The 26,656-nt window shown below is 41.9% G+C and overlaps 1 protein-coding gene across 21 annotated transcripts in view; it reads right to left on the bottom strand.

The window, feature by feature from the left end:
• The window catches only part of ptprda (protein tyrosine phosphatase receptor type Da), a 414,186-nt gene that overhangs the window by 135,022 nt on the left and 252,508 nt on the right, over window positions 1-26,656 (bottom strand). The window contains exon 1 of one of the 21 annotated variants that reach the window (XM_087837437.1): window positions 6,638-7,105. The exons of the other annotated variants lie outside the window; for them this stretch is intronic. The gene's annotated coding sequence lies outside the window, so the exon portion shown is untranslated. Of the gene's footprint in view, window positions 1-6,637; window positions 7,106-26,656 lie in introns of those variants that run through there. 21 annotated transcript variants of the gene reach the window in all.

The raw sequence follows: 26,656 nt of genomic DNA, 5'->3' as shown, positions 1-26,656 counted from the left end.
CATTCGCTGTTTTTTATACTAGCGCCATGTCGGGTCCTAATGTTTAGATGCTCAGCGTAGATGAATGGTACACTTGAGAAACATGCGAATAGAAATAAACGAATAAACAAATTTAAGTATTACTTTATACATCCCTGGTAGCCAAGGGAATTTTCCCTATAAATACATTGGCGGGGTCATGTGTGGCATAGTTTTCTAGCCTGACTAAATATAAACAAGGCCTGTCTGCACAGTGTTATCTATAACAGTGTGATGCAACTCTCCGAAACCACTCTGAAATAGTTCCTAAAATATACATGAAAAGGGAAGGGAAAGATATACCCATTCTTTTGTGTCGGCTGTTTGAAGACCCAGCTACAACCTTGATCTGTCATCCCTAAAATATCACAATGAGGTACGAAATAAAGGATGGAAGGGTGGGGGGGAGACAAAAAAGACTCATGCGCCGAATTAGGTTGTCAGCATTGCTAGCACCGTCGAAGCGCATCTGTTTAACCAACATTATTATTCTAGTATAATGGCGGGGATCCGAAGAAGAAAAAACAAAATTTCCTTTGGGCCTTGGCAGGTTTGAAATAGGCAGGACAAGGAAACACTGCAGCTCACATTAATGCCTAATACTCACTCACATTAATGTCTAATACGCACTCATTTCTTTCCCACACAGAGCTCTGTATTCCCCCTGGGCTACCATTTGCTTTGCAAAATGCATGCATGAAATTCTTGAGACCAGGCTCCCCGTGAGAGTCTAAATAATAGATTACCAACACAGCATCCAGCCCGAGCTATAACTTCAGCCCCAACTGTCTGGCCTCATTAGTGAGGGGGGTGTAAAAGATAGCCAGCTGCTAGCCCAGGTGACGGCCCACAGCTCTGGCCTTTGGCTGCAGTGGCCCACCCTAAAGAGAATATACGGCGTCTCGCTCTTTGCAATTCATCTTGTAATCCGCCTTAAAGCTGCTAAGCTTCCGCTGAAGGCAAATGAATGGTGACCAATGGCAAGAAAGAGGAGAGAGGAAGTTTGAATGAGAAGCACGGACAGGGAGGGAAAAAAAGAAGAAGAAGAAAATGTGTCCGATTCAACTGTGAGGAATCAAAGGTGGTTGGTTTGGGCTGTCTGGGCAGAACCAGAGGTGACCTAAGCCATTTTCATCCACTGATTGCCCCCCCCTTTTTTCTCCCTCCTTCTGCACCTCCCTCCATCTTTTTTGCTCTCTCTCCTTTCTCTTCTGTAGCTATGCCTCTCTCGCCCTCTCTCTCCATGTCCGCTTCCAAATGGCAGTCATTATACCGGACATGAAAAGTCATTTTAGTTCCGCCTGGCTTCTTCAAAGCAGCTAGCTATAATTGCACAGTGAGTAGAGAGAGAGAATGCCGGGGTTACACAGAATTTAAACGCTCACTCGTAACCTTGCAGCGATGCAGGAATCTGAATTCCGATTTAAAACGAGAGACGTAAATGATTAATAATAAAGGAGACATATTCCCACAGTGTTGACGCCAGTACGTCCACATATGCAGGACTTTTTCGCAGCTTCCGCGTGAGATTTCTATACGTCTTCCGAGACCTCTCCGCGGGTGCACCGGATTCCACTAAAACACGCGTCACTTCAAGAATTATGGCACAAATCGGGGAAACATTTCCAAATGATGAAAAATCCATCTCCTATTAAATGCATTCCTCATTCGTGAAATTGCTATGTGGCAATGTCACTGAACTTTTTAATGGAATCCTCTGCTCCTTGCCAATTCCGGTCGGAGTCCGGGAAATGCAAATGGGCGACAAATTCAAATCTTTACACCCTTTGTTCCGAAACTTCATTTAAGATAAAAGTCATTTTTATTTGTGGTTTAATGTATGCAAATATTTTTTCTGGAGCACTGCTGCTGCAATAAATCCTGCATGTTGAGTCTATTCTTAGGTTTCGCTCTACCATCTACATTCGTACGCGCATGTGTGTGTGTGCGTGTGTATATAGACACACTGGGCGTCTGGGTGAGCACAGAAGTGCTTGCGTGTGTTACAATCTCAGGCCTGAAACAGTTTACAGCCCCTGAGGGTCATATATACGTAGCTCTTTACCAGTTTACGAGCTAGCCACCAGTCTGAGCTCAGCACCCCCTCCCTTGCACTTATCTCTTGCACCCTTATATTTGGCACAGCAGGTAGCGTAATTGTTCTTGGATAGAGCCTATCAGCCAAAGCCTTCCATTTTTGACTTTTCGTCTCAAAGACCTTTATCACAACACCCCATTTTTGCCCGGCTGCTGGCTCTAACCACAGAGTGCCTCTGAACAAAAGTGTCTCCGCTAAGTCGTTCCCTTTTGATGGAGAACGACGGGGTGAGCAAGCGGGGAGGTGAGTAGACACAGAATACAGACTGGGAAATATGTCTTCTGTACAAGACCAGCAGCCCACCCCCCCCAATCCACCAAACGTAACGTGGCTCTCTCTCGCGCGCGAGCAGAAACAAATTCTGAAACTGTCATACTTTAATTGAAATTCCATCACTTGTGTGGCTGCTATTGTGGAATAATTTGATAAAGCTGTGTGACATGAATGCACACAGGCCGCCCGCCACTTCCATTTCTTCCTCCAGCTTTTATTTCCTCATTCTGCCGGTTATTCAAATGAACCTCGCTGGATTCTGCTCTCAGCCTTCCCCAAAAATTAAGATAAGAGGAAATGAGACAATAGGAAGGGCATAAAAAGAAATGATGTTTTGGGTTGCAGTACAATCAAAATGAATCCCTTAAAAAAAAAATATTACCAGGCTACCGTTTCATACTCCATCGCCTTCTTTCATGCGGCATTTGAAGCCAGAATTATCATGTTTCACTAGCACTCTTCAGCTTTCTTCTAAGTAGCCGCAGATTTCCCAAAGTGTGGATAGTGACAGACTCTTAGTTGCTAGATGGCGGGGGGCTGATCCAAAATGGAGGTCAAGGGCAAAATTATAATACTCTGCCAGTGCTGCTGACCCCGATCCAAATCCATACCCGCATACTTCCACCCCCTGTACGTCCTCACAACTGGCTACAGGCGTTTGGCATCCATCATATCTCCTGAAACACAATCTCCAAGCAAAGGACAGCTGCAACAGAAAAGCACTCCTCCATGTTTCTGTCACTTCGATAGTTCCTCTGTATGTAAAGGCTGGAGGCAGAGCCTCAAGGCGAAGCACTCCAAGCTGTTAGAAATGACACTGAGCGTTCCGCTTTTAACGCTTACAAGTGCATTTTACAAAGGGAGATGAAATCGCCATGAAAGAATGGGGAAGGAAGGCAGAAGAACTTTTCTTTCTAAGATTACTCATTTCAACGAGGCTAATTTAAAGCCGGGAGAACACGGAAACAGAACAGGGCAAGGCATTTAAATCGGTCGCAGAATTGGAGAATGGGCGCAAACGGGGAAAGAACAAGCTCAGCTTCTCCCTCCATCCCCTCCGCTGCCAAAAATATTTACGCCTCAGCTTTCTGCCCTGACAGGGTGATGGACAGTAGAGGTGATTTTGCTTGGGCGTGAAAATAGGCTTCTTATTATTCCAACCCAGTGGCAACTTGAATATCAATAAAAACTGCTAGCGTTCCCCTATGTGTAAAACCAATGCCCCGTAGCGGTGGTTTTTATCAAGCAACCCACCCTTGACGCTAGTTATGCAGTACTAGAGGTTACGGGAGGAAATGCTTGCCAAGTAAATAAGTGAGTGAAGCGATTGAATAGAGAGGAAAAACACCGCGGGACCACAGCCAAAGTGAACCAAGGGTAAAGTCATGATCACTTCATTATGCCGCGGTGCAGCTCAGTGTTGTGCGAAATCAAACTGCTTTCTCATTTGTCACTATGCATCAGGCTGGCCTCTGTGAGGTGGGGGTTCTGTAGTCGAAGGAGGGCCCCCGAAGCACAGCCGCACACGCCAGATTAGCAGGAAGAAACTTTTAAGTGTGCCATATACAAAATGCACGTGCGATGTACGGCGTGAGCTTCGTGGACGTGAACCTCGGAGCGTTTTCCCTCCAGAGCCCGTCAAACTTCTCTCTCGCATCTACCAGCCACCCACCCTGCCAGCTAGCCTGCCTGCCAGTCAGTGGGTAGTTAAGGGCCATTGTTGGCACAAAACAAGCTAGAATACACCCACTGGATTACAGGGGGCAGGCAGCGAGGGGGGGTGATTGCTAACAGACATATTGGCACTCCATCTCACCCAGTTCCAACACCATGGCGCCTGATAATTGCGGCCTCTGTGTTTACGTATCCATTTTTGTAATGTAAGTGTTGATTTCTCATTCCACACTTGTAATAGGGGCCCTGGCCTTGGAATTCCTCAAGTAGAGCTCTCTCTCTTTCACACACACAGGCACATGTAAAAGCACACACGTAGTACAAAAAAAAAAGTTTTTCCTGACATTTCTTTCTTGTCTTATTTTAAAGTCTTGAAAAAACAAAATAAAGCAGTGAGTCAGAGCTACTTATCCGTGCTGAGACAATGGGAGTGTGCGGAGCAGGCACACTTGTTTTTAACCGGCCTCGGCTGTGTGCCAGTTACGGATGGTGGATAAGGAGATATTTAAAGCTCCCGCAGTCCTTCCAGACATCTCTGTTACACCGAAAGCCCTGCTGTCAATTAGCTTTTATCGGCAAGCTTAACATTTAACCAACCAGTGGTGCGGCAATCAAATCGCACAGCTAAGCGAATGCGCACTGGAAAGGAAGCAGAAATAAAAGAAGCGTCTGAAAGATCTCGAGTTCCCTTAAAACAAGTTTTCAAAACACCCGCTGTTCCTTCCAGCCACTGTCAAAAATGTAGGATGTGATTTCAGAGTGTGCTTCAGGCACAGAAACAGAAGAAAAAAGGAGCAGATCGGCAGGCACGCTAAAGATGGCCCAAGCCCCTTGTAGGCACTTTCCAACCCCTGATCATTTTTCAATTCAGCGGCTTGAATGCCACAAACTCTTTGCATCCCTTGCGCGTGCACGTTCACACAAACACATTCGTGTTTTCACAGGTTCAGACTTTGCTCACCAGCTGCATATCGTCTGGGAGGCTTTAGCAGAAGGTGAAGGATGAGGGGTTGGAGTGCAGATGGCCGCGTCGGTGCCACGTTTCGATGACTGAGGCTCTTTGCTCCCTTCAGCGACTTTGGGAGGCAGCACTTAAAACGGAACGCCGCCTCGGCGCGTATCCATTTTGCCTCCCTCTTTCGAGTGCTGCTGAAAGTGGAACTCGAATGTGTGGTGACAGCATTAATTGTGCTGTGTCAAAATCGGGCTAATTGTTTGAGCCTGGAACAGTCGAACGTGAAGGTACAGTGCAGAGATGCTGGGCGTGCTCTTCCCAGAGTGCTCACTGTGCGATGAAAACGCCTGAGCAAACACCCACATTCACTCTGATTTGAATGTTTAAATACACACACACACACACAAACAGACACACCATACTGGCCTTTCAAATCACCTCACTAGCCGACTCTGCCTTCGATCCCTGCCTTTTCATTTACCCAGACAGCAACACCACAACACATCTTCTCACTCTTTCATCCATTTCTTTACACTGTAATCCCACCTAACGTGAATTGCTGATTATGTAGTTATACACATATTAATTTCCATCAAGCTGATAAACTATCATTTCATCCTTGGGGACATTTGTTACATTTCTAACACTGGTTGCTATGCCTTACATAAAGTTTTTCTTTCTTTTTTTCAAGCAAAAGAGGAGGGATCTCTAATCATGGCTTGTAGCCCCTCTGCTGCATTCTCCTCAGTGGCTGGAGAGAATGAGTCCCCTAGTGGCCCAACTAGCACACTGAGCACAGGTGGCATGTACTCCTGCTGGAAATAAAGGCTCGCTTTCACCTGATTGACAGACAAATGCTGCTTTTATTATTCTAATTTTTTAAAAGCAGTTAACTTTAACGCCCCCTCGTCAATAAACACTAGAAAAATGTTCTAAAAAAAGACAGGTAAGATGAGGGACCTCTGGAGAGTTTTTAGAATGCACTTTGAAAATTCCTCGCACTCCACTCGCTGCCTACAAAGGCAGGATGCACTAATACGAACCGTATACTCACGACAGCCACTCGGCTTATAAAGAGGGCTTAAAATAGCTTATTTTTTTAGGATAACACAGCGCAGAAAAAAATAGTTACCAGTTTATTTTAAAATAAATGTTAAAAAAATGCAAAAAGAAAACGTAAATATTATAAATACATTAAGTGCGTGCGGATAATCTACTGAACACCTCAACACAAACCCCACGTCATGACCAAAATATAGCACAGACAAATTTGCTCACGTGCAGGTGCATTTTAAGGTTTTTGTTTTTTAAATCAGCCAGTCAAAGGAAGCTATTTCGTGTCATTCCGCGCGAATTTCTTACTGTAATGTGGCCCTGAAAGCAACATCGCGTCGCGCGAGTTCACAAAAAACTACAAGTTGGACACACGAACGCAGAGCTTTAGCCCCTGAACACGGCAGCGCGAGGACAGAAAAGCCCGTCCACGTACGTGTAACGGCCCCCGCTAATGTTTGAACCAACTTCGCGAGCCTGTGCGCGCACCTCAAATCACTGCGGCAGCCACTTCACTTCCCACCGTCACAACCTCCAAAGTCCCAGGCTCGTCAAACATCTCTTACCTTATCACCATTTTGCAGTCACTCTCAAACTCAGTCTGTCCTTTATTTTTTTCTGCGTAAAGGGAAGTCGAGTTTCTTTTTCTTCTTTCTGTTTTACATCCACTAAATGGCAGGCGAGTCCCGGGGAAAATACCGTGGAGAAAAGAAATCCGTCCTCAGGTCCTTCTTCTTCTTTCTTTCTTTCTTTCTTTCTTTCCTTCTTCTTTCCTCCCCCGTCTGTTCGTTCTTATTTCGCGTCTTTCCTTGAGATGTCCGTCACCGGTGATTGGGGGGGGGGAGAGATGGGGGTGAAAAAAAACACGCACGTGGGGCGTGTATAATATATTCTCTGGTTTGGGTCTGTCTCTGTTGTGCTCGTTAGATCTTCATTGAATTGAACGTGGCGAGACTGTGGTTGTGTTTGGAGAGCGCGGTGTGCCTGGGACACACTGCTCTCTCTCCCTCCCCTCACTCATCCGCCTCGGTACGTCTGTCTGAGTCTCTCTCTCTCCCCCTCTCTCTCTCTCTCTCTTCACCGAGACCTGAGCACGAACTTGGTGTGTGCGTTTGTGTGTTTTTGCGTGTGTGAAAGGGTGGGTGGGTTGGGGGGGGGGGGGGGGGGGGAGGTGACGTCACTCAGCGAGGTCCCACTCTGCCAGCTCTCCTGGATCAACTTTCCTTCCCAAGTCCACTGCAGGAATGTCCATTTGGACATGGCTATTTTAGAGGAAGATTGGTGTGAAAGGGAGAAGCCAGAGTGGGTGTGAGTGTTTAGATTTGACCTGGTAATTATTTTCAGATGCTAAATCAAGACAACCTCTTTAGCTCCCATGTGTCTCCGTATGTCAGTTATTTTAGAGTTGCAAATGTGTTGTAAAGATTTCCCCCCCTTTTTAAGTCATTTTGAATCAGATTCCAACACGATGTGTATCAGCAACAGACTGTTTAATACAAATAAAAAAATGTGTCTATGGTGCACATATTTAAAGAGAATCCACAGAAATGACTGTCATGAGGTGTGAGGTCAAAAGGGGAAATTGAATGGCTCTGGTTGTCAAGGAGGCAGTACATTACAAACAAGTAGAAATCAGTGCAGTTGGTCAGGAACATCTCCCTCTCACCATCATCAGTCAGGATAGTTCATTGCTTCATCTACAAATCAAAATTAAGACTCTATAATCCCCTCATATCAGACTCCGCCCCACCAAAAGTAAGTATGTTTCTTTTTGTGGGTCCAAGCCTATTAAAGCTGAACTTACCTTAAATAGGCTTGTGAGCACGGGACATGGTAGAAGTAGAGAAACGTTTATCTCGGGTTATTTCATCTGTAGTCGCATAAAGTCACAGAATGTCACTCACTTTCTATGATCTCTGGTTACAGCATTGCTGTAAATGACTTCCATTGTGGATGTAGTTTCATGGTGGAATGTATGCTACCATCCAGACAGGTTTGTTTTCAGGGAAGGTCTTGCTTATTTTAAGCAAGCCAATGTTAAACCACAACAGTGGGATAAAGGTCTGGTAACTGAAAGGGGCCTGTCTGCAGTCCAGACCTGACACTCGTTGAAAGCTAGTCTGATTATAAAACCAAAACAATACAACAAAGGAGGAAGTGCTGGAAAGAAACAACGCAATGGAAAGAGACAATCTAATGAGCATCTGGATAAAATGCCAGCCACTCCACTGAACTGAAGTTAGTGCTCTAACACACAAAAATGTCCACAAACATGCTTATTTATTCATGACATTTTCGCAGTTACTTATTGTCAGTAATTGACCTGCAGTCTTCCCAACTCTGGACAGCTGCTGGCTAAACAACAACAGCCTATTATAAGCTAACACTATGTCATATGATGGCATAGTGTTAGCTTGAGTGTCCTAAAAAGCACACTTTACCACAAAAAAAAAACTTACAATCTTACATCATATGAGTTTATTCACTACATGTTTGACTCTATCATTGCTAGATCCAACCTCAAAGAAAGTTTCACTAATTCTAGCTAACATAGACTAACAGCAGCTAACACTGGCTAACAACCGCTAACGGAGGCTAAGAGCAGCACTTATCGACAGAAAAGTTCAGAATATCCTCAACAACTCACATCAGCATCTGAAGTTAGCTTCACTGACTCATCAACTTGTAGAAAACTCCTTTCACAAAGTTTTACAGCCACCTCCAGAGTAAATAGAGTTGGACAGATTGACAGCTGAGGTAACAGTGGACTGACAGCTTACACTCACTACAGATGAAAAAAGAGTCTTTGGGGTGATTCAAGGGGTAAAAATATAAAATACTGAAAAATATATAATTGGCACATATCTGCTTTATTTTTTTTACTGATTTATTACTAAATGTTAAGATTATTCAAATATGCTACAACATGGTGTGTAAAAAAAATGCTCAAAAACACTGGCTGGTCATGGCTGTTATGAGGTATAGTCTAGATTTAATGTTTTTGATATCTCTTGGCTGACTAAAATATATTAGCCCTACACCTTAGATGTACTTCTTTTGCAGGGGTTAAAAAAAAACAGAATTCAGTTGCAATCTACTGACATCTAGTGGTGAGATTTTATACACTGTACCTTTAATTTCAGCTATGGGTTACCAGTAAAGAGGTAGTCTCCAAAATGATCAGTTCCTGTGCTAATACTTTATAGATGCTGTATTATGTAAGCAAGACAAGATGAATCTGTTATAAGTGCAGTACCTGAGTAGTAGTTATAGCTTTTATAGCTAGTAAATGCAGCTGCCAAGCCATGAATAAACACAATACCATAAAAGAATCGATCTTAAATACGAGTTGTACTGTACTTGTGTTTGTTACTTGATTATAGATGGTTGCTTTTCCCCACAGTGGACAAACAGAGATGTAGCATTACCTACATTTCCAGACTTTGGTTTGGTTCATAATAAATATCATTGTACAGTAAGGTGCCTCTAAACCCTCCTGAGAGACACAGATCCCTGTAGGGATCTTATATTGATTCTTTTGTCAAACTGAACCTAAAGTGCATGCATGCAAGGCATTGCTTCTTCATGTAGGAAAGCTGCCTTTACATATGCAGGAAGTAAACCAATGCCAGCCTGTTGATCAGGAACCTCCAAGTCTAAGAATTCCTAGATGTGGTTCATGCATGTCTATGTCACTGCCTAGGCATAATGTCACACAACAAGGGGATAATATTGCTCCTTATAACACAGTGAAGTGAATGGACCTCTGATGTAGGGCTACAGAAAATAACAGCAATGGCCTGGGGAGACAGATGACTAAGACCAATAGTGTTTTTGGAAAAGTTGCCTCTATGGCAGCAAGCCAAAACCTCTGATGAACAACCTGGCCCTGCAGACACGTAGATCTAGCATCCAACAATAGTACACTGAGAGACAGAGAGACAGACTACTGCAGTCAGCAGATCTGTTTTCTTACCTGCACTCAGCCACGTCATGTATCTGATTGAGTAACCGTGATGGTGATTTACACCTGCAAATTATACCCAGCTCCGTTTTGTAAGGGCAGAATTAGATTCAGTCTATGCATGTAGAAAAGTGTTGGTTTTCTGACAATGACCCATGGAGCAACTCGATGAAATTACTGTAAGGTGAACTATTGGCCTCAACTGCTGGCTATGAGAAAGCATTGTGGGAGTGAGACTGTTGTGTCTCAAGGCACAATGCACTGTAGATCACAAATGTGTGGATACAACATTTTCTTGGATTGTTTGGAATATTATTCTTATGTAAAAGGAGTAGAGGTTGGAAAGCTGATTTGGTTGTAACGATGAGGTGCCAGATTCCAAACATTTAAAGATTCAATTTCATTCATAAAACTCAATTTGCTTTAATAAAACAATTTTGTTGACATTCACCCTTGATGCATGACTGCAAGAGATTTTCTTTTCCAAATCTCTCAACAATATTGTTGATCTTTGAATATAATTGCGTGGCACTAGATATTAGATTTACAGTTCTGCTCTGCTTCTAACCTTGTTCTTTTATATTCTTGGCACCATCTATAGCAGTAATACAGCAGCACTTGTTGATAAATGGGGGCAAGGGTAGGATTTATCAAGAGGCTGCCTTGCTCGCCTATCGTGGCTGAACTTTGTTGCCCAACAAGACACGGTAGTCTATAAACCAACTGTCCTTCAATAAGAAGGATCCAAGAGAGAGCTGGGAAAATAGATTACCACCTGCTGCAGGTTTACCTACCAGCACTGACAGGAAAAGGACCATTTTAAAGACTCTAGCAAGGGAAAATTTCTTTGTTGTAGGACAGTGATAATGCATTAGCGTTACATGCGTCAGTAGTGTTTGAAATCCTGCAGTGGACATATTTACATTTATATGTGCGTGGGGTCATGCAAAGTGTAGCACTGATTGACATTTCCTATGTAAATACAATGCAAATGCTAGTAACGATGCTAAAGGTTATCCTGTATCAATATGCATTCGCTTTAGATGAATAATGTAAATAAACCCTTTGATGTATGTGCTTCCCTGTGTACGTACCCACACAGTAAATCTTTGGGGATGATTCTGACTTTAGAAAACTAATTAACATTAAATATTCTCAATACTTTGAAATTCTGTGGAACTGCTTTTTTCTTTTTCAGTAGACAAAAATCAGCAGTTGACTGTTGAATAATTTGAATGCCATATTCAATTATAAGCAAAGTAAGCGCTGTGGATATTTAAATAATGTGCTGCGCAAGCTATCTGAATTCTGGTTGAATATGTTGGCAGCTATTGCAGGTACCGGCATGATATTTTACACAAACATTAGGCAAATGTCACTTTTCTTCTAGTTTTGCCGACAGGTCAAAACTGTTCACATATCCTGTCAAATATCTCTAAAACTAGCATATCTATTAGCACCAGTTGGTTTATAGGACGACTCGTAATAACTTCGGACATAACCTATGACTTTTCAGCCTTATACTGCTTTAAAGTTGAAACAGCTTCAGATTTTAAACAGATACTTACATCTGTTAGTTATGTCACATGTTAGCATTTAGCCCCTATATGCTTCACTAGTATCGTAACTGTAGAGTTATTCTTTGTTAAAAGTACCGCAAGTCCCTTTTAGCAGTGCCGCATCTTAGCCTTTGACAACTCCTTTGTGCCACGTTGCTTGAGTTGGTGGATCATTTCTGCTTAAGTTAAACCTTTTCCCTCTGCAGGGTCGTCAGCAGTGTCCTTGTGGACAGTTTAAGCTACTGTACAAAGCAGATTAATTCATTAGATGATTTTTTTACTGGGTGCATTGTTTAGTTCTTTGGGATCACACCTTAAAGTCACATTTATATGTTGTGTTTCAGCTCTGAACCAGCTTGATGAGTGGTTCTATAAGTTGTGGGGAGAGAAACAAAGAACCTTTATTTTGCTTAAAGAGGTTCTGAGTAATGTTTGTCAGATGAATTTGAAAAAAAGGCTACTGTTGACACACACTATCATTGCTCAACAGGTTTGGGTCAATTCAAGTGCAACTCAATCCAATAACTGTTATATCAGTAACACTTCAGTTAGCGTTTTGATTGCGGATAATTTGCAGAGTAACTCTGATTATACAGATTATTTATAATTCAGCAACCACATTTAATGCTAGATTTAAAAAGTCAACAGCAACCAAAAAAACCTCAATATCTTTCACTGTCAATCTTCTCATACCCCGAGGTTCAGGCCTTCTCACCCTCGACAAGTTGCTGGCACTTTACAAATGACTGTCTGTCAAATCATTACTCTGGTTTCTGTGACCAAAGACAGCACCATGTATAATGCTGCAGAGAAGAGAGGCAACTTATCTGAATCAAAAACAAGGATTGTTGTTTTCAGCTCCTCTCGCCCAGGAGTTGATACATTTATAGCCCCTACCTCCCCCCACAGTCCCGATCAAGTAAACCAGTCATCGTAAAATTAATTTCCCCATCAAGCGAGACTCACGCTCTTTGGGATAACAATCTATCTTAAGCGGATAAATCTAATCCAATGTGTTGAGACGGATGGAGATTGACTTATTTATGGCCGCTGCCCAAGCAGTCAAGAAAGAGAGGAGGGAGGGTGGTGGGTGGGGGGGGCTAAGTGCAACAAATGCCAAGGTGATACTGCACATATCTCCGAGGCACGAAAAATGTAAACCAACACCCAACTCTAGTCCTTGGCCGAGACATCTAATACTTCTCTCCTTCTTGGAATCTGTCAGACGTGATGAATGGCTAAGCATACAGTCATGCCTTCATGAGCAATTAACATTTAGTCAAAAATTGGAAGACTTAATAGTCCAAAAGTTCATCACAGACAAAACAAGATTTTTATGATGTCGCCGAAACGATTGTGATGTTTAAACGTGAGATTGATTGCCGTAGTTACGCAAACGATATGGAAGAAGTGACTAATTTACTGGTCAGACGCCAGACAGCTGTATACAGAGCCTTAAACAATCACTGATAATGCCTGCACAATTCACTTACTGACCTACATAACTTGGAGACTACACAGTCATGTCCCTGAGGACAAATCACACTTTAATGTCTCTTTTAATGCCAGACCATTAAATTAACCCTGTTTATCTTTTTCAAATTGCTGCCTTCGAGAATTACCTTGACCCACGATGGCTGTCTGATGACGAAGGGTGAAAATTGTGTATTATTATTAGTTATTTTCTTGAAAAGTCATGATGGTACAAAGAAAATTTGTAAAAATCAAAATCAACCGAATTAATAATTTTTAGGTTAATAGTTTTCTGCAATGTTAAGTTATCCTGAATAAATGAGCTACAATCCTTATAACTCTCTGTCTCTCTATCTGATCCGATTTGACTGACACTGTAGCGAATCCAGTTTTGATCTAAATGTTGACAAAGTTCACAGACACTGTGACACTGACATTTTTTAAGGTTCAAATGCATAAATCTCATGCAATAACATCCGAAAGATATTATAATATTAGACGAGCTTACTAAAGGTCTGCGTTTCATGTTTGATCTGTTTTCATATGCTATCAGCTGTGCAGCACGTTACATCAATATGCCATGCAAAAGGTAGTGAGACCAAAGAAGCACACACGAGCACAGACTGCTTGTTCATTGTGTGTTAGTTGCATAATCCATAGCTCGGTGTGCAACAATGCGTCAAATATTGCCCTTCGCACAGAGGGTCGCAAGCATATCGACAACGGGAACGCAATGGGCTGCACTCCTAAGGAGGGTAACTCGAACTCTTATGTGACCTGAACAGTTTTTCCTTTCACGGGGCATGTCATGATGAGAAAACCAAAAGCTTAGTCATCTGTTCTGAAACTGCTGAGTCATGAGTAGTCAATATCACCTTATTATGATGTCAAGCGGAATCAGATTTGCAATGAGGCTTGTGGATGGGGCCTCGGTTTGATTTAGTTTAGTGCTGGCATGGGGTGCAATGAGCTGAAAAGCAATTAGGTCCATTAAGAGATCAACGGGGATGGCGTGAGCAGCCGCGGTGTGCAGCGGCCTGCACAGAGACAAAGAGAGAGATAAAGGTAGCAAGGGAGAGAGGGTTGGACAGATTGAGTCAACTCCTGCCTGATGGAGTCACTCTGTGGAACCTAGCTCAGGACACCGTCCACTAAACCGGCTAAAATGTGCATTTGGATTAAATGTTAAACTTATGTGTGAGTGATGTGAGTCGGGCACAGTGTTCCCCTTACAAGTCTGCATCAACACTGCTTTCATACACCTGATATGGTAGGAGGAAGATTAAAGGAAGTGGAGGTGGACAAGTGAAAGTGGATGACAGGGGCTTTCCCCCAAAACTAATCTAACCCCAGCAGCACTTGACTAATATTCAGTCAGCGTGAAGTCACATTTGCAGCTGTGGAGGGCCCTTCTTATGCAGAAGGAGGGTATGCATATGCAGGTAAGCTGTGAGAACCCACTACTCTCCTCCTTAAGTAGCAAACAGCTGTCACGGTGAATACCAATACCTAAGTTGTTGTGCCTTTGAGTTATGTTATGTGCTGTTTCCATGCAAATACAGGCCTTCTCAAAAGAATGAACATATGGTCTGTATACTTTATGTGCACATCCACTATAAGAAAATACAAGTAAGAACTTAGTAAGTGCCAACAGGCAGGGTTAAAAAAAAATAAAGTCATAGCAGAAGTGCAAAAATGTGCAATTCCTGGAGTGGCCACTTGAGGGTGGCCCAAAAAGCGTGAGCCACTCCACACAGACGGTCGTTTTAACTTCATAACTTCCCCTCCATGAGTCTGATTCTGCTGGATGTTTCTTCCTGTTACAAGGGAGTTTTTCCTTCCCACTGTCGCTAAGTGCTTGCTAATAGGGGGTTATCTGATCATTGGGATTTCCTCTGTATTATTTTTATTATTTTTGCTGTTGTGATTTGGTGAGATATAAATAAAACTGATTCGAATTCATTCAGTGGATGACTTTTTAAAATTAATTTTTAATTCTTTTATAAGTTAACTGTTTGGATTTTGTTAGGGGACCGGCCGCTTTGACCTCTGTACATCATAACTGTCTGCTAGACACCAACTCTACTTTGAGCCACTGACAAGTCAGGACTCCAGCCTCTCACACAAACACATTTATGCCCCCTACAAAACCAAAATGGTAGCAGCCAAAATGTTATCTCCCTGCTAATGGTTCAAAAACTGGAGTCCAAACACCTGTGGGTGACATCACAGTTACTGCGGCCATCTTTTATTTTCATTTTATGTTAAAGATATATTTAATGAGCTAGGAATACAACGCTTGGTTGATTAGTGACTCAACAGTTCTGCTAATCCCTGAACTCACGTCATTATTGTTTTTCTTTTCTTTTTTTCTTTCTGTTGTATGACAATGGAAACAGTATTTTTGGCTGAATTTCGTCTCATTTAAATTATTTATCGATGCAACAATAAAACAATGTGAAAAAAAGCTGTCCATGGGATGGCCACGGATACAGCGAACCATCTACAGGACTGAGTAAAACGACCGAGTTAAAACAGGATGAATCATTGCAACGATGTGATAATGTAATATAGCTACGATCCCTTTGTTTTACATTTCAGCTCTTTTCCTGTTTCTTTGTGATTCTCCCTTCCTGCCTGAATTCAAATAGGTGAGTCTGAGGACGAATCACACACTCCCCCTTTTCTGTCTGTTTCCCCTCTATCCACTCCCATTCTTGTCTTTTCATTTATTTAAATTCCTCCTTACTCTAAAAGCCTTTTTACCTTGTCATCATCTTATACCACTTGCTCATTTATCTCCACCCTTCTCTGTCTTGCTCTCTATATCTACTTCTTCTGCTCTCTACCTCTCTGACTTTTCCTTGCCAAACTAATAGTGACACATACCTCATTTCTTTCTGTCTCTCTCTCTTTATCCTGCCTTTTCTCCCCTCTCTTTTTCTCTCTTTTAGCACATGTGGGCATTTACGAGGAGCCTCTCACCATAGCCGATTGATCATGGCCATTGTTTGCACTAGGTCCTCCATTTTACAGTCCAGTGTTCATGAAAAGGAGTGTCTGCCACTCCTATCCGTCACTCCCTCTACTCCCCCTTCAAAAAATATACTCTCCCTCACTCTCTCTTTGGCCAGTGATCCCCCACTGACATTTTCACAAGCACACCTTCATCAATTTCACACCTCCGATGCCCTTCTATGCCAATGTGGGAGGCAGGAGGAGGAGGAGGTGAATTGATGGGTGAAAGCTGACAAAGCTCGCGCGAATCTGAAGCCGGGGAGTGGCAGAGTTATTTAAGTGTAGGACAGATAGGACATGGAGGGTGATCAATATGTGTGTTATCAAAGTCCAGGAAATAAACAGCTGCATGACGTCAAACAAGTGCCCCCAATTCAAAAATGTCCAGCAGTATGCAAAAAAAGAAAGAAAGAAAGAAAACAGTTTCATGATGACGACCACACTGACAGCTATAGGAATCTCAGCTTACCATTTGCTGCCCCCTGTAGTTAGCACCGTTCTCATGTACTTCTCCAAAGATGAGTGAGGCAGCCTGTGCTAAAACTTCAATAATGCAATAAAAGCCGAGATGAATAAAAAGCCGTCCAGAAGGTAAACATCCTCGGTACTCTCTTCCTCCCTTTAGACTCTGGAAATTAGGCTATTCTTTCATCAGCCAACTGGTGCATTTACGACCCGCTAAATTAATTGGCGGCGGCGGCGAGATGTCAGCTGAAGCAAAGGTAGTACGTTCACCTGAACAGTGAACAGAGCCTTGAGCCAAAGACTTCGATGAAACAGCAGAGGAGATGGAGGAGAAGGAGGAGGAGGAGAGTGGAGGAAAAAGAAGAAGAAAAAAGAAAAGAGTCACAAGGTGGCTCATTCACTGGTTCAGGGGTTTATGGGATTGCTCCCAGCTGTCACTCTGTGTAGTGAATTCGCAGCACCGTAATATCTTAATTGTTTCAAATTAAATGCTCGTAAAATGGCAAAGGAAATGAGTTTTTCTCGCTGGCTAATCCAAAGCAGCCCCTTGACTTACATCTGGGCCTGCTTTAAGTGAGAGCTGGTTTAAAAGGTGGAATGGCTCCCATATGAGATAGCCATGGATAGCTCGGTGTGGAATTAGTTTTTAAAGGCTGTGAACTACGAGCCGATCGCTGCGCAAAAAATGGGACTCGACGCGTCTCCTAACTCTTTTTTTTCCTCTTTCCTTTGTCTCCTCATCATTTTTTTCCCTCTCCGCTTCCCTGTTTGCATTTTCATCTTTCTCTTTCATTCTTACTTCACAAGTTTATGTGTGTGTTTATTCATGTTTATATAGAGGATGCGCGCACACAGGAGCTTATCATAATAAACAGTCTAAATATCCTGTGGGGATTCACACATTTAGTTTCCCTCTCATCTCCCTCCGGCACTCGGAGTCGCAACTCATTCCGCAGCACACGTTCGGATCACTCAACCTGCTAAAGCGTCCTGAATGACATCAGACTCGCTGTCAAATACACACACACACAAATATATCCTCCTGTATGCATGCATGCATGCACATACATTATGCATGTACACGCTGACACACATGCAAGCTCGGAAACATTTAAACCACTCCTGAGTCTATCACCAACTGGTCTATATGGTACTAGAAACTCAAAGCGCACATAAACACATGACTTGTGTGTTAGCACAGTATGGCATCCTTCTTATGGCTATTCTGAATGCAATATCCGGTCTTAATGGATATCAGAATTTCATATTAGCCCCTGTTAACTTGACATCTCCCTCTTTTCATTCTTGTACAAATACCGGCTCAGAACGAAGCCTCTAGCAGGCAAATCCAACAGACAATTATGTGTCATTACATTTGCAAAGTGGTTTTGTGGTGGGGGGGCTTTAGGTAGCGGTGGCAGTACGGGCAGTGAAGTAGATTATTGTAAAATGAAACACCAACTTTGGAGGCCTGACACCTCTCCACGAGGAATCAGAGACTGGTTAGAAAAAAGAAAAGAAAAAAACAGGAGAGAGGGAGAGATGAACAGAACCTAACAATACAGTCTTCTTTTTTAAATCACATCCCATTATCTATAGCAGCAGATAGTTAGTATCATTAAAATTAGAGATAAAATTGCAATTAATATTTAAAAAAATGTAATTTTGTCATTTGCTAAATGGACTACTAAATGAAGCTTGGGATTGTTTCATCAGTACATCCAAATTACTTATGCCGCTAAGGCCAGAGAAACGTGCAGCACATCTGGGTGAAACTTGTCCGGCAAGTGCACTAATTACAGCTCGACTGATATAAGATTTTTAAGACCGATACCGATACTTTTGGCGATTTTAAAAATCCGATATATTGGCTGATATTTTGTCTTCTTACAGACACATAAAGCATAAACAGATTTCAAACGTTTGCTATGTGCAGCTAGTTATGTCCTTAAAATATAAAAAAGGAAGAGCATAAAAAATACAGTTGGAGCAACCCACTGTTCCCGCAAAAGTAGCAATAAAAGAAAACGACAAAAAAACAAAAACAAACCACAACTTCTTACCGATCTTGTTTTATCGTCACAATGGTTGATTATGTGTTTTTCCTCTTCCAGACTCAGCTGCCTGCTTGGGTTTGTGTCGTTCCAAACAGGGAAGTTGCAGGGCGCCCTCTAGTGTACAAACTATGCAACATCAACACCATGACATGGTTGAAGGGTGTTTCTCTTCTTTCTTTCCTTTTTTTTTCCCCATTTTCATTTATTGCCTTATATCAGCCTCTAACACCAATACATACTGTGTAATTTGAAAGCTAGTGATTCTAGGAAAGATAGAGTAATGCATAGCAGGGGAAGAATAATGTGATTTGAAAATTAAAGCATGTTAATCTATTCTAGTCGAATCCCCCCAAAATTAATGCAGTTATTAGCCTGAAAGTGGAAGTACACAGATACTCAGACACAGAGATTTTTGTAGACAGCCTTGCCTCCTTCAGTTAATGTAGCCTTAAAACAAACTGTAATTTCTGTCTTTTTTTTCTAATACTTTTTATTTTGTACTTTTTCCAAATTTATAGAACATACAAACAAAAATAAGAAAAAAAGAAGGCAAAAGAAACAAACTAAACAGAAAGAAACACACATAATCTGTGGGAAGAAAAAACAAATTATACACGTATGTAAACATAACTGTCGCGACCCGAACTGGGGCAACCCGACATCTATCCAAACACTCCTCCGAAAAACTAAATTACACCACCACAATATCCCGAGAGTCAGTAGGACACCCCCAAACGCCCATTACAAAACCCTATCACCAATTCCAGTCGAAACCCTCTCAATTCTCGGAGAGAGGCTCCTGCCAGCCGGGGTATGCCCAAAGTACCGTCCTATCAATCCCGTCCCAAAATGTCTGTCTTTCTTTTAATAAAAGAGAGAAATATTAAACATATGCAACATTTTTTTCTGCTCAAATTTGAATCTTCGTGGAGTGAAAGGGACACGTGTACGGTACAGTGATGATCTAAATACAAATCAGCTTTCAGACTATTGTGACAAAACGTCTTCAGTGACAAAGGTAATCGAGATGATTCTCTTTGAAATGAGCAGATTGTGACAGATGTTAGCAGCAGGGTATGTTTGTCTCTTTAAATTGACATTTGAGCAAGCTACGTGTAGCGCCAAACACGCCAAACCCTAGCTGTAATAATATTAAAATTCCTGTGGCTACTGTGGGTGAAAAATGTGCGAAATCAGCTTTAAAATAGGGTTTTTTTTCACTAATCCTTTACATTACGGTCCATCTTCCACCTCTTATCATCTGCCTTTGCTCGTCTGCTGCATGCTGCATTGTTTTTAATATACTGCAGAGAATTCTCAACCCTGTCCTCTGATGCTTCACATCCCATCTCTCCCCTCTAATCTCCACTCCTGCTTCTGTCATTTCCATCTCCCCTCCCCTTCCCTTTCTGTTTTTCAAGCGTCCTTTTCTCTCCCCTCTCATGTCTCTCATCACCTCCACTCCTTTTCATTCCCCCCTACCTGTACACTACACAACCCTCCCTCTTCTCTGGACTCTCATGTGCTCTTGGATCCTTTCCCACCCCTTTCTCTCTTTTCAGTTTTTCTCCGCGACTCTCGCTTTACCATTGTTATTACTTTTTTTTGCCCGTCCTGTCTCTGTGATTATCTTGTTACCATTGCTCTGGCAACAAATTCTCTTGACAATCGCTTTTCTTCTTATCCCTACATCTTCCCCATTCAAAATCTACTACGTGTGACTTGTTGCTTTCTGCGGTCGCCATTTATTTTCCCTCCTCTTCTTTTAAGTTTAAATTGTCCTCTATTAACTGTTCCCGTGCCTTACTCCAGACTATGCCTTTCCATTGCCAGCCTCACACTCTGCCTCACTCTCTTCCTCTTTTACTCTCTTGCTACCATGTTTGTGGCCTTTCGCTCTGTGCACATCTAATGGCTGGGGTGTAATCCACTGGCTAATCTGCTGACAGCCTGTGTGACAAGGCATTAGCTTTGTGTCACTGCCTACCATGCTGCTTCTCAGCATGTGTGTGTCAGAGAGAGTCAAAAAAACGGGGGGGTTGTGGGGAGAAAAAGGCGAGTCTGTGAATGTTGTGCGTCTGCATGCATACATTTCTTTGTGTATATGCTTGAATGTGTGATGGGGCACAAGTAATGTGTCTCTGTTGCTTGATATCAGCTGGATGCCCAAGCGTAAAATTGATACTGAGGCTGCCGAGTTTTCCGCGAACTTTCACCTTTCCATTTTTTTCCACTATTTATGTCCACCGCTGCTCCTTCCCCCCCCCCAGTCCATGTGTAATAGCAGTTTTAATAAGATGCCAGGTCAGAGTGTTAGCAAGAGGCAGACTGGGCAAGACAGCCTTGTCAGGGCGCCTCACTGCTCTGTCAGGCATCCAGCCATGTCAAATAGGGCTCAGTTTGTAACCAAATATTGGATTTTCTATTATTTCCACTATAATAGCTTGGACATGATTGTATTTCTTTCAGCAAAAGCTTATTGTGCTGCATTTAGCTCTAAAGCCGGCTGCTCATTCTGCTGCAGCTGTATAATTAGTACTATTATTGCAATTATTGATTAATCTGTTGATTGTTATTATTCCGTATGGGATCGGCTGTTTTGTCTATACAATGTCTAAAATTAGCAAACGTCTCAAAAAAGATGAATTTCTCATGACTTGAGCATTGAGTGATTTTGCCTCGGTCATTCGCTCGTTTTAACTTTGCGGTTGTTCTTTTGTGCTCGTGCACGTCCATGCACGTCTCATTTCTTTGCCTCTTTTGTACAAAAAAGAAAAAGGTATTCTTTCTCATCAGAAGAACCAGCCCCGCTGAGCGAGGGGGAGCTCACCTTGCACTTTCCTGCATTTTTCTCCTTTTAGCTTCTGTCCCTTTCTTTAGCGGTCTCCTCCCCCCGCCCGCGTCTCCACCTGAGTGATCCTGTTATCACAGCTGACCCCTTTGCGAGATCTGTCGACAGCCAAAGAGATTACACACAAGGCCACGGAACACACCGGGCTACCCGTTTGAAGAGAGGGGGAGAGACTGCCTGATCCCTTGATGCTGATAAAATGCCCAAGGCTTTGGGGATTCAAGAAGGTCCTGTTGGGAATGGGTGGAGCTTTGGGGTGGGAGGGTTGTTTTTTTTTAGGGGTTTCTTTTGCTATAGTCAACTTTAAGTCTACTTCTAATCACTTTGCTTTTCAGAGGGGATCAAGGAAAGGAGAATAGGGGCTTGGTTTGGACTGAAAGCGGGCCCTGATGGAGTTGAGGATAAGGTTGTTGTGGCTTGATTCAATAACAGTTTGCAGGAAAACGTAGGTGTAGCATATTGATGGAAAATGCTTTAGAGCTTGGAGGAAACACAATGATTTAAAGAAATGGTTTCGTGGCCTTTCCTACATGGATTTTTTAATTCACGCAGCTCACTTGAACAGCTTGTAAATCCATTCCTTGCAAGAATTTTTCTTTGAACCCTGTCAGCAAAAGACTTGCTTCATCTGTAGTGTAATCTCGCATTTCATAGCTGCTCAGGCTCATAAAGGACAAGTTATATTAGTTTTATTGGTTGCCACCAATGCCTCCTCTGAACATTTTCCAGCTAATGAATCATACTCCCTGGAGAAGTGTGATTCATTTCATTCATGCTAATTCGTGGGTCTTCCTTCGTACATCCCTCCAAACTTCCCGTTTTTGACTGTTTCTGCCGCACGGGGGATACGTCTACCATTCAAGTGAGAACACAGCACAATTATTATTGCTTCATGCAGCACAAAAGCAGAGCGGAGAGAGACAGACTCTTATGAAACACGGCTTGCCAAAATGCTGTCAGAGACGGAGGTTTGATGGCTCACTCGTCCGTGGCCTCCGCATCATGTTGTCTTCACCAGCTGTTGTTTGACAGAAAGGGATTCTTCCCGCAGTGTGCAAAGACACAGCTATCAACTTAAGAGACTTGACAGGAACACACTATGGGGCCGTTTCTCTACTGTATCATAATAGGTATTACTGGTGGAGCATCTGCAAACGGCACCAGATAAAACAACGGCAACAAATTGCAAAGAAGTTGGAAAAGTGGAGCACTGGTGGTTTCTTTCTCTTTAGAATAGAATCATATTTCTTCCTGACTTCAGGCTGACACTGTAAAAGGTTGTTGCACTGAGATACCTATGTTCATAAAATACATCATAAACCTTTTGGTTCAGCTTTTTAAAGCAGTTCTTTGTCATCACGTTGAGATTTTGCAGTGGAACCAGGAAACAGGGAAGCGCACCAACGAATGCGGGCCCGGGAAAGCAGGACTGTGAAAGAAACTGCCTTTTATTGATCTCTCCTAATTACTTGAGTCAATAAAATTTATGGCTTCAAGGCTTGCCAGAATCCACTTATATGGCATACTGAGTTAAGCAATCACTTCTAATGGCGACTGATTAAATGATATACTGTTGTGTGCCAAACAAAAGCAGTACAGAACAAACACGGTGGGGTTTAAAGCCCAGTATGGAGCTACACTGCCAAAGAAGAGCATCAGAACTGAGCATTAAAACCCCCCAAAACTGAATGACGCAAATAAAACGAGCCACTGCTTATTTTATGTGTAGCTTCCTAAAAGTCAGTCATGTGTTCAGCGTTTTCTACCAAATTCCCATTGTGTACATCAGCTGTAACTGTCCCAGTGAAAGCGGATCGCTACAGATCACCATCCTCTGTGCAGACACGTGTATGTATAGACGGTAAAATTGAATAAAATATGACATACTCTACCAGGCTTGTTGCTGCTGATTGTGAGAGCAGGCCAGAGCTCCCTACACTTAGTAGATCATCGTAATTAAAACATAAATAGGAGGTATTGAACTGCATGCAGTCAACGGAGCTAGTTCCAGGGAAACATTGATTCATGCATGCACTTCGAACCAATTGCTCTCCTATGCATGGTGGATTATAGAAATAAAATATATAATATAAAGGGTAGAAGCCTTCTAAATAAAATCAATAGCGAGCTGCCTCGACTTCTCAAATAGTAGACAGTGAATTACAATCAAGCAAATAAAGCCGGTGGTGGTGGGGATGGGATGGGGGTTTACAACATTTTCCATGAATGCAGAATAAGATACAGAACACACATTTAAGGTGTGAGTCTGATGAAATATCTCATAGGAATTAGAAAAATTAACATTTTTTAAATGATTACTGGTTTAGTTTTTAAAAAAATATTTGCAATAATTGTTAGCATCACAGAGTGTAATGTGTTAGCATAAATACATACGCCACCTTTCAAATTGTAGCAACTAACTACTACTATTATTATTATTATTACTACCAGTGTTGGTCAAGTTACTTGAAAAAAGTAATTAGTTACTAATTACTAATTAGTTCTGAAAAAGGTAATCCCATTACTTTACTGATTACTTATTTTCAAAAGTAATTAGTTACTTTATTACTTAGTTACTTTTAAAAAAAATTATACACAACCTGAATAGGTAATAAAGCAATAGACCTTTCACCCCATTCTATTTTTTCTGCATAATGCATCATATAAAATGTAATCAAAAACTTTTTTTAAATTAGTTTTAATCTTTTAACTTTATGCACGTTGCATCAAGCAAAAATTAAATTATATGCAACATTCTCTGACTGGAAGAAATTTGTTTAACATTTAAACCTATTTTCTGCATATTCCAGCACATAAAATAAAATAGGTTTGTGTTTACACTCAGTCTTTCAAATAGAGGCAAGTAAAATGCAGCAAAAGATAAATAAAATCAAAGATTCTGTGGCACTAAGTCCTGTCGCTGTTAAATCTATGGTCGTCTGTTTAGCAGGAGTGGGGCCGGGGGAGGTTTGCCCGGTGCCGCAGAGGTCATTCCCGTGGCGGTGTGCTAGGTGCTTGCTCAGATTTGAAGCTTAATTTTTCACTGCAGAAGAAGTTTTCTTCCCACGCAGAGTGTACAGTGGACGCTAATGTTTTTGTCACTTTTTACAGAATCAAACTCAAAGTAATGTGAATACTTCCAAGCTTTAAACGCTGCATGGTCGTACTCTCTCCCGCACTCCATATTATCCACTGTTGATCTACACATGTCTGTTGCTGCCACGGAGGTCGTAATGACGTGCGTTACTAAAATCACGGTTTAGTAACACAGTAACGCAGCATGTTTAAGGGAAAGTAACAGTAATCTAAATCCTTTTTTGCAATAGTAATACTCGTTACATGAAAAAAATAGTAATCGGATTACACGTTACTTCCCATATCTGATTACTACTACTACACTAAAAAACCACTACTGTAAAAATACTGGGAATTGTAAACAGTAAAAGACACTTCTTTGTGAATACAGTGCACAGTAATGTAAATGCTGATGTCCAAGCTACTATAAATATTTATGGGATAATGCATTAAGAGTGATCGGACCCAGCTGTTATCGTGTCATAGTTCAACATGAACGATAACAGCGTGTCTGTCACGATAACAGACATGAAAACAAACTTAACGTGTATCGTGCATGAGCAAAGATGTGCACATGCATTTTTACAATAATAAACAGTTTATGAAAATTACAGCAGGAACAGCAAAACAACGCGGCAAACAAATAACTGACAGTAGAAACCGTTGTTGTAGTGGGCAGACTGAAAAAAAAAAATACTGTTAAAATGTAGCAAATGCATCTGCCTGTACTTTCCTGTAATTTAAAAGGGAAACTTCTTACTTTGTACCCTAAGTGCTTTTTGCTGTTGTTCAGTGTTAAGGATCAAAGACACCTGTCTACGACTAACATAAAGAGGGAGCAAGAAGCATAATTTGTCATTTGCCATAGACACCCAAATAAAAAGGCATATTTTGGTTTTTTGTTTTGTTTTTTTTGCTAAATAGTGAATTTAAAATGTACTTCTAAATGTTTCTTTCACCAGACATGTTTTCTTTTTCCTTCCTCTGGAGTGAGCCCAGCCTGGCAGCGTGGAGCTTTATCTCAGTCAGCCATATTTGTTAGTTTGAAAGCATTCCTAATTTACCCCGAATACAGAGAAAATTAGTCCTACTTAAGATAGTCGGCAACAAGAAAGCTTTGTGCAAACACTGGACTTTGATGTGTATCCGTAGTCTGAATAAGCCACAAGCCTGCCTTGTGATGATGGTTAATGGAAAAGTATAAAGGTCTAGAGTAATACCAATGCAATCTTTTTTTTTTCTTTTTTTACATGACATTTGTTTGTGCTAAACAATAATATCAGTATAGCTACGCATGAAATCCAGGTGCTTTAAAACCAGATTTGTTCAATAAGAATACACATGTGCTGCAATGCACCAAAACTAATTCGTTTAAGTGCATTTACTTCTTCATCACCTAACACAGTTATCTGAGTAATTCATTTCAGTTAACCAGAGCAGAGAGGAAAAATCTGTATGTTCTCCAACCTTGGAAGGTTCACCTCGAGGCACGCTGCTTTTTTCCCCTCTCTTTCCGTCTGTAAAGCTAATATAGCGTGATGAAGGAACAGAAGCACGTGGATTGTAATTTTGCATAGGTGCCATGTGTTACAGCTTCAGGAGCATTCCTTAAAATGGCTCTGGGCATGCACCTGCACCCCATGTTCCACATTTATAAATCTACATCTTAAAATGACTTGTAGGTTTAAAGCAACAATCCCACACTAACTACACAAAGTGCAAAGTGAATTTTTGCAACAGGAAAAAAAAAAAACCCAAACCCATTATGGAACTGTGTAATCTTCACTTCCTGAAAATGTGTCTAATCATCAATTTGCGAACAGTGTCCTTAACTGCTGCCAACCTCATGTGGGGGAAAGTGGGGTCAGGAATTAATGGTGGGAAAAAAAGAGCCAAAGAGGGAGCACACAGAGCAGAGCAGTTACAGATGAGTGCAGGTATGAAGACAGCTGTGGCAGGGGAAAGAGGCTACACAGAGAGTGGACTGGATGTATGGGGAAAATTGGATAGGGAAACAACAGAGGGAGGGGAGAGGCAGGCGAGAAGAGATAGGAAGGGTAGAGTGGCAGGAGAATGAAACAGGGCAGAAAGAAGGGAAATGAAGGAGGGGGATGAAGGAGAAA

This window comes from Neolamprologus brichardi, chromosome 3 (assembly GCF_056152115.1).
Source record: "Neolamprologus brichardi isolate AB-2024 chromosome 3, ASM5615211v1, whole genome shotgun sequence".
NCBI lineage: Eukaryota > Metazoa > Chordata > Actinopteri > Cichliformes > Cichlidae > Neolamprologus > Neolamprologus brichardi.
Note: the sequence above shows the minus strand (reverse complement) of the source record. Positions and strands in the feature narration are given on the sequence as shown.